The sequence below is a fragment of the Phocoena sinus genome, chromosome 3 (genome assembly GCF_008692025.1).
Source record: "Phocoena sinus isolate mPhoSin1 chromosome 3, mPhoSin1.pri, whole genome shotgun sequence".
Lineage (NCBI taxonomy): Eukaryota > Metazoa > Chordata > Mammalia > Artiodactyla > Phocoenidae > Phocoena > Phocoena sinus.
In genome coordinates this window covers 123,237,906-123,245,643 of record NC_045765.1, presented here as the reverse complement: position 1 = coordinate 123,245,643, position 7,738 = coordinate 123,237,906, and the positions used below count along the sequence as shown (strand labels likewise).

Genomic DNA, 7,738 nt, shown 5'->3' with positions numbered 1-7,738 from the left:
ATGTTGGAGAGAATCAACTGGAACCATCATAGATCTTTGGTGAGAGTGTAAACTGGTGCAACCGTTTGGCAGAAATATTTGCAAGTTCTTATAAATTTAAACACATATGACCCAGCAATTCTACTCCTAAGTAATTACCCAAAATAAATGAAAACATGCCCATCAGCAAGTCAACAGATGAAGAAATTTTGGTGTATTCAGGCAACGAAATGTTACCCAGAAGGAAAAGTAAATTAACCATGGGTACACTCAGCAACATGGCTGAAACTTACAGGTATTAAACTGAGCAACAGAAGCTAAGTATAAGAGAATACTTTTAAGTTCCATTTATATGAAATTCTAGAACCAGAAAAATTGACCTGAGGTGATAGATATATAAAGGGGCTGATTCTGAGAGAAAGGGATTGCACAGAAAGTGATGTGAGTAATGGTTCTGGGATTATACAGATGTTCTGTTCTTTGTGGGTGATGGTTATGTGGCTGGACACGACTGTCAAAACTGAACTCTAAAGAAATGGGCATTTTATTATATATAAAATACACAATCATTTTTAAAAATCCAAATGCACTGCCTTCAGAAATTCGGAGTTCCTCACCACTGGAAAGCTTCAAGCAAAGGCCAAGAGACGGAAACACTAAACTGGACAAGATGCATGCCTTTTGAACTTCAAAGTGCACTGGAATCACTTAGAGAGTTTGTCAAATATACAGAATCAAAGTATCCCAACTCCCAGAGACTCATTTAATAGGAATAAGATGGGACTCAGGTACCTTTATTTTTAATTGGCACCTACCCTCAAAAATTCTGAAAAATATGGGTCAGTTATTCATCTGTCAATTCAGGAAGCAATGAAAGGACAGTCAGGAATAACTACCTTTCACAATTTTCAATACTCCTATTTCTAAATTTAAAGAAGGAAATCATGATGAGAAATATGGTTGATGTGTTCTATAGATGGACACACTTCAGTATATTATGAAATATATTAAATAAGTACGTTTTATTCATTATTTTCAATCAAGGCAATTTAAAATTTGTTCTCTTTTGTTCCCCATATCTATTTATTTGATACATCTGAGAAAGTTACATAATCTTTTTTCCATTGCGGGGCACAGGCTCCGGACGCGTAGGCTCAGCGGCCATGGCTCACGGGCCCAGCCTCTCCACGCCATGTGGGATCTTCCTGGACCGGGACACGAACCCATGTCCCCTGTATCGGCAGGCGGACCCTCAACCACTGCACCACCAGGGAAGCCCCATAATCTTTTCTTAACAATAAAGGGATCAATGCCAGTTTTTCAAGAAACAACAAACAAAAATGTGAGCAAACCTGTAGAGACTTGCTAAACCTACACACTCTCAGTTTATTTTCAAATGAGTGGCTTCTACTACACATATACTGATTTGATATCTATCAGGCTGTGTATTATTTTTATTTTACATTAATTACTCTAATTTTAATAGTGTTCTCATGTAAGCACAAAGCCAAAAAAAAAAAATAAACGCAGATAAGGGCAAAAGAAAAGATTGTTAGGGGTATTATCTTTTCTCTTTGTGAACCTTACAGAGATCTGTTTTGTATACATAATCCTAGAAAATCGGAAGGGAGGTTGACTACTCCGAAGGTAACTTGAGCTGTCTTGAAGAAGTGGTGGTTTGGACAACAGGAAAAGTCATTTCAAGTAGTGGAAATAGCATGCACTAAAGTGTAAGAAATGGAAAATATCGCTACTGCAATTATAGATTTGGTATGATGAAAGATGTGTTTTGAGGAGTGAAGGTGAGGGGGACACTCAAGGAGTTTAAACAATGAAACAATATGATAAAAATTTGATGTGTAATAAATCCCACTCTGTGGCATTGTGAAGAATAAATTGGAAGTATAACAGGGAAGAGCTAAATTGGACTCCACATTGGATCTGTTTCTTTGACTTTAACCTTTGCTTTTCATTGCTTTTGTTATTATAATCATACATAATGGCCTGCCTCAGGGAACCCTGCCTACCTGTGAATGGCTGCAAGAAAAAAGAAAAACTGACACATCCCCTCACCAAGGCTGGTCATTCCAGGAGATGTTTTGCAAGACTGATGGCCCTTTTATTGATGGCCCTTTTAAGTAATCTCACCGCCTCTCTCTCTCTGATTCTATAAAAGAAACTGGCATCCACACCCAGATAAGATAGTTTTTCAGAGACACTAGTCTGCCATCTTTTTGGTCTGCCGGCATTGAATAAAGTCTTATTCCCTGCCTCAACACCTCGTCTCCGATTCACTGGCCTGTCATGTGGCAAGCAGAGCAAGGTTGGACTCACCAACAGAAGGCGTGTGGCAGAGATAAGACATGCGGCAGAGAGCTTTATGGTTCAAATCACTGAAATAAGAATAAGCTATTATCTATTTTACTTATGTGAGGTTTATGACTTCTAGATATGAAAATAATCTCTGTGTCTCCCGCCAAACGTTGTTTTGTAAATAATCCCCATTGACTTTTCCTTCTGTTCTACATCTTTTTCAATACATATTCTTTTTTATCCCTAAATGAAAGAGAAAGGTTTCAAGAATATTAAAGTGATGTGCTTTTACTGTTTGATTAAGGTGAACGTCATATTTGAACCAAAGTTCTTCCAGGTACTGAGTCTAACAATTTATTTTTATCACAAAGTGGTCAGTTAAAAAATTGTTATGATAAGGATTTAATTTGAATGAAATGAAAGTTATATTTTCTTTTTAAAGGCTAGTAAAACCAAACTTCACACTGCAGTATTTGGTTCAGTTTTTAGATTTTCCAAACCTGTTCACTTATTTTCAAAGAAATATTCAATGATAGAGCAATAGTTAAACTCTATGCAAAATATGCAGTGTAGTGTAAACATGAGAAGAGTAATAGACAAAAGTTACTGAAAAGTTATAGATCCTTGGCTATGTGGAATCATTTTCAGAATTATCCATTAACTATAGTTTAGCTGGACTGTTTTCAGGTTCAGTTAAGATCTGAGAAGCAATTAAATAAGCATAACTTTTTTTAAGTCAAGGATGATAGTATTTAAATCTTAGCAATCAGTAATGACTTATGTCTTCAGATTAAGGACACTCGGTTAAAAAAATTTGTTGTTTTTACAACGGCAGTAAGGAAAAGTCATCTCCTAAAGGAATTATGTTGTGGGGCCTTTAGGGACTTTCCACCCCCTCACTTGTTCCCGTAAACCAATTCTTCTCCCTATCATGCGCCACTCCTTCTCCCTATCGAAACCAAGTCTTCTCCCTATCGTGCGCCACTCCTTCTCCCTATCGAAACCAATTCTTGGAGTTTTTCAGTTGACGGGGACTTGCCAGACAGCGGGTAATTTTCCAGTTGCCCGTAACAGGTATACGCCCTAACCGCCACAATGAACAGACAACTATAACGGCCAGAAGGTGGGACAAAAGTTCCTAAGCCAATGAATTCAAAAGTCACCACATTTACCCAATCATTGTGAGAATATACCCGCCCTATGAGTAAATAAACCTATAAAAAGTATGTGATTCCGCTTTTAGGGGTTCCCCATCGGCCTCCTGCGTGAGGTTCAGGGAACCCCGGTGCATCGGCTCCTAATAAACCTCTTGCGTGTTGCAGCGGCTCTCGACTCTTGGCGGTTCTTGGGCGAGTTGGAATCCCTCGTAGACCGTTTGGGTCTAACATTTGGGGGCTCGTCCGGGATCCCCACTCGCCCCCGGGTCACAAGAACATCGGGAGTCGGAGGTATCAGGTAGGCTCGAGCCCAATTGTCTGTTTGTTTGTCGTTTGTTTGTTGCTAGCCGCCATTAGGAAAAAGCCGTGCGAACCGGCTTGCTGTGGAATCTGTATTGGACTCCTGGCTAGGCAGACGTGCCGAAAGCTGGTGTCCACGGGCCCCGGGGGACGCCCTGGTGGTCCATCTGGAAGGAGAAACAAATTTTGTCTCCCCTTCATCTGGTTCTGGCAGGTTATATAAGCTGCCATCTGAATTTGAGTTGGTTTCGGGTTTAAGTTCGCGGCGGCAATATCAATGTGTGTCTTTTGAAATTTTATTGTTTTTCTGTACTATTATCTTTCTTTTGACGGACGACAATGGGACAAACTATGACGACTCCTCTTTCTCTTACCCTAAGCCACTGGACCGAAGTTAGGGCTAGGGCCCACAACCTTTCGGTAGAAGTAAGGAAAGGAAAATGGCAAACGCTGTGTACCTCTGAGTGGCCTACATTTCAGACAGGGTGGCCACCTGAAGGATCTTTTTTGTTAGATAAGGTTGGGCTAGTCAAGTCTAGGGTCTTTAACACAGGACCCCACGGACACCCAGACCAGATACCATATATCTTGGTCTGGGAAGATCTAGTTCTCTCCCCGCCTCCGTGGGTCCGGCCCTTTGTTTCCTCAACAGGCACGTCTGCATGCGCTCCAGCACAATCGGAGATATTGGCCCTGAAGAAAACCCCAGACACGGAAAAGTCATCTGCTGCCCCGGACCCGCCAAAGGCGATATATCCTGACCTGCAGTCTGATTTGCTTCTTCTAGATTCCCCACCTCCTTATCCTCCGGCCCTAAATCCCATGTCGCCCCTAGGACCCCCAGCTTCACAACCCTCCGCACCAGTAGGGCCACCTGTTATGGCGGAAAGGGGGGGGTCCCTCGGCGGGCACCAGAAGCCAGAGGGCTGTTTCCCCAGATTCTACTGCTTTACCCCTTAGAGAATATGGCCCCCCCGATAACCACGGGAATAGACCCCTTCAATACTGGCCCTTTTCCTCTGCAGATCTTTATAATTGGAAGATGCATAACCCTACTTTCTCTAAAAACCCACAGGCTCTTACTGCTTTAATAGAGTCTCTTGTCTTCTCCCACCAACCCACCTGGGATGATTGTCAACAGCTCCTCCAGACTCTCCTCACAACTGAGGAGAGGCAACGGGTTCTCCTGGAGGCTAAAAAGAATGTGTTAGCCGCCAATGGACAACCTACCCAGTTGCCTAACGAGATTGATGCCGGGTTTCCACTCGTCAGGCCGAATTGGGACTTTAATACCCCGGAAGGTAAGGAGCACCTGAAAATGTATCGCCAGGCTCTGGTGGCGGGTCTCCATGGAGCGGCCAGGCGCCCCACGAATTTGGCTAAGGTAAGAGAGGTAACTCAGGGGCCCCAGGAATAGCCAACCGTGTTCCTAGAACGCTTAATGGAGGCTTTTAGACGATTCACTCCTTATGATCCAACCTCTGAGGAACATAAGGCCACCATAGCAATGGCCTTTATTGACCAGGCGGCCCCTGATATTAGAAAGAAGTTACAAAGGCTGGATGGCCTACAAGGTTTCTCCCTTCAGGACTTAGTAAAAGAGGCAGATAAGGTATATAATAAGAGGGAGACAGAAGAAGAAGAAAGAGAAGAAAGAAAGCAAAAGGAACAAGAGGCTCGTGAGGTAAGATGAGATAAGAGGCAAGAAAGACATTTGAGTAAGATACTGGCCACTGTAGTCAGAGGAGGAAACAGTAGAGACAGAAATAGACAGGAAGGGCGAACAACGGATAGAAGGCGGCCATTAGACAAGGACCAATGTGCCTACTGTAAAGAAAAAGGTCATTGGGCAAGAGAATGCCCTAAAAAAAGGAACGGGGGAAGGATCACTAAGCCTTTTCATCTGTACGTGGCCGAGAATAAAGGTATTGCAAAGGGAGTACTAACTCAGAAACTGGGCCCCTGGAATCGCCCGGTTGCGTACCTATCAAAGAAATTGGATCCTGTGGCAGCAGGATGGCCCGCCTGTTTAAAAATAATCGCCGCGGTGGCCGCTTTGGTCAAAGATGCTGACAAACTGACTTTGGGGCAGAACCTAACGATAACAGCCCCCCATGCATTAGAAAATGTAATTCGCCAGCCACCCGACAGATGGCTAACAAATGCCAGGATGACTCATTACCAAGCCCTGCTGTTAAACTCAGATCGTATTAAGTTTACCTCAGCCACAGGACTCAACCTGGCCACCTTGCTACCCGACCCTGACCTGGAAAGCACTACCGTCATCCATGATTGTCAGGAAGTACTGGCTGCAGCACACGGTAGCAGACCAGACTTGATGGATCAGCCCCTCCCCAACGCCGACGTTACCTGGTTTACTGACGGAAGCAGTTTCCTAGAGGAAGGTAAGCGTCGGGCGGGAGCTGCCGTGGTAGACGGGAAAGAGGTCATCTGGGCAGCCGCATTACCGCAAGGGACATCGGCCCAACGGGCTGAACTAATCGCCATGACTAGAGCATTGGAACTAGCAGAAAACAAAAAAGTAAACATCTATACGGACAGTAGGTACGCATTTGCTACCGCCCATGTCCATGGGGCCATTTACCAACAAAGAGGGTTGCTCACCTCGGCGGGCAAAGAAATTAAAAACAAAGAAGAAATAGTGGCACTGCTAGCTGCCCTCATGCTCCCCACTAAAGTCAGCATCATTCATTGCCCCGGACACCAGAAGGACAATACCCCGGTGACAAGAGGCAACAAATTGGCAGATAGGGTGGCACGAGAAGTGGCTCTACGGGAAATCATACTAGAACTATCAGATGAGAGTCCTGGGAAACCAAATGATAGGGAAACAATTACCCCAGCCATAACTAAAGGAACATTATCTCCTCAACAAGCAAAATCCATGCTACAACAGATTCACAGATGGACACACTTGGGAACCAAAAAGATGGTGTCCCTACTACACAAGACAGGTTATGATACCCCTGGACTAACTAAATTAGCTGAGCAGATTGCACGAGAGTGCATTCCATGCCAACAGGTAAACTCCCATAAAGGAAAACTTGAGGTCGGAAAAAGGCTCAGAGGAGACCGCCCAGGAGCCTATTGGGAGGTCGACTTCACTGAAATACGCCCTGGAAGGTACGGTAACAGGTATCTTCTAGTTTTTATAGATACCTTCTCAGGATGGGTAGAAGCTTTCCCGACGAAGAAGGAGACAGCTACTGTGGTGGCCAAAAAGATCTTAGAAAAAATTTTCCCCCGGTTCGGGACACCAAAGGTAATAGGATCAGATAATGGTCCCGCCTTCGTCGCCCAGGTAAGTCAGGGTGTGGCCAAATACCTGGGGACTGATTGGAAATTACATTGTGCCTATAGACCCCAGAGTTCAGGACAGGTAGAGAGAATGAATAGAACTCTAAAAGAGACCCTAACTAAATTGTCCATAGAGACTGGCGGTACAGATTGGACGGTGCTCCTTCCCTTAGCCCTGTTCCGGGCTAGAAATACCCCCTCCCGCTATTATCTTACTCCATTTGAAATACTATACGGGGCCCCACCTCCTCTTTTTACGCTAAGGGAGAAATTAAGTCCTGACTGCCAGAATAACACTGACTTATATGCTAGGCTGTTGGGACTCCAGTTGGTCCAAAAGGAGGTGTGGTCCCAGCTGGCAGAGGCTTACCGACCAGGAACACCAGCAGAGGCTCATCCCTTCCAAGTCGGAGATTCCGTGTACGTCCGTCGGCACCGAACCCAGACTCTAGAGCCTCGGTGGAAAGGACCATACATCGTCCTGCTCACCACCCCCACGGCTATAAAGGTAGACGGCATCGCTGCGTGGATCCACGCTTCACACGTGAAGGCCGCACCAGCATCTGCAACATCGGAATGGCGAGCCCAAAAGACCAGCAACCCGCTCAAGCTCAAGCTTCTGCGATCATCAGATTTATAACTTTAACTTTGTTACCCCTACTGACTGTGAG

General features: G+C 44.5%; 1 pseudogene; it reads left to right on the top strand.

Annotated features, from left to right (window-relative positions):
- The first annotated feature begins 4,088 nt into the window (after positions 1–4,088).
- LOC116750677 lies at positions 4,089–5,613 on the top strand (annotated as a pseudogene).
- Positions 5,614–7,738: the final 2,125 nt, after the last annotated feature.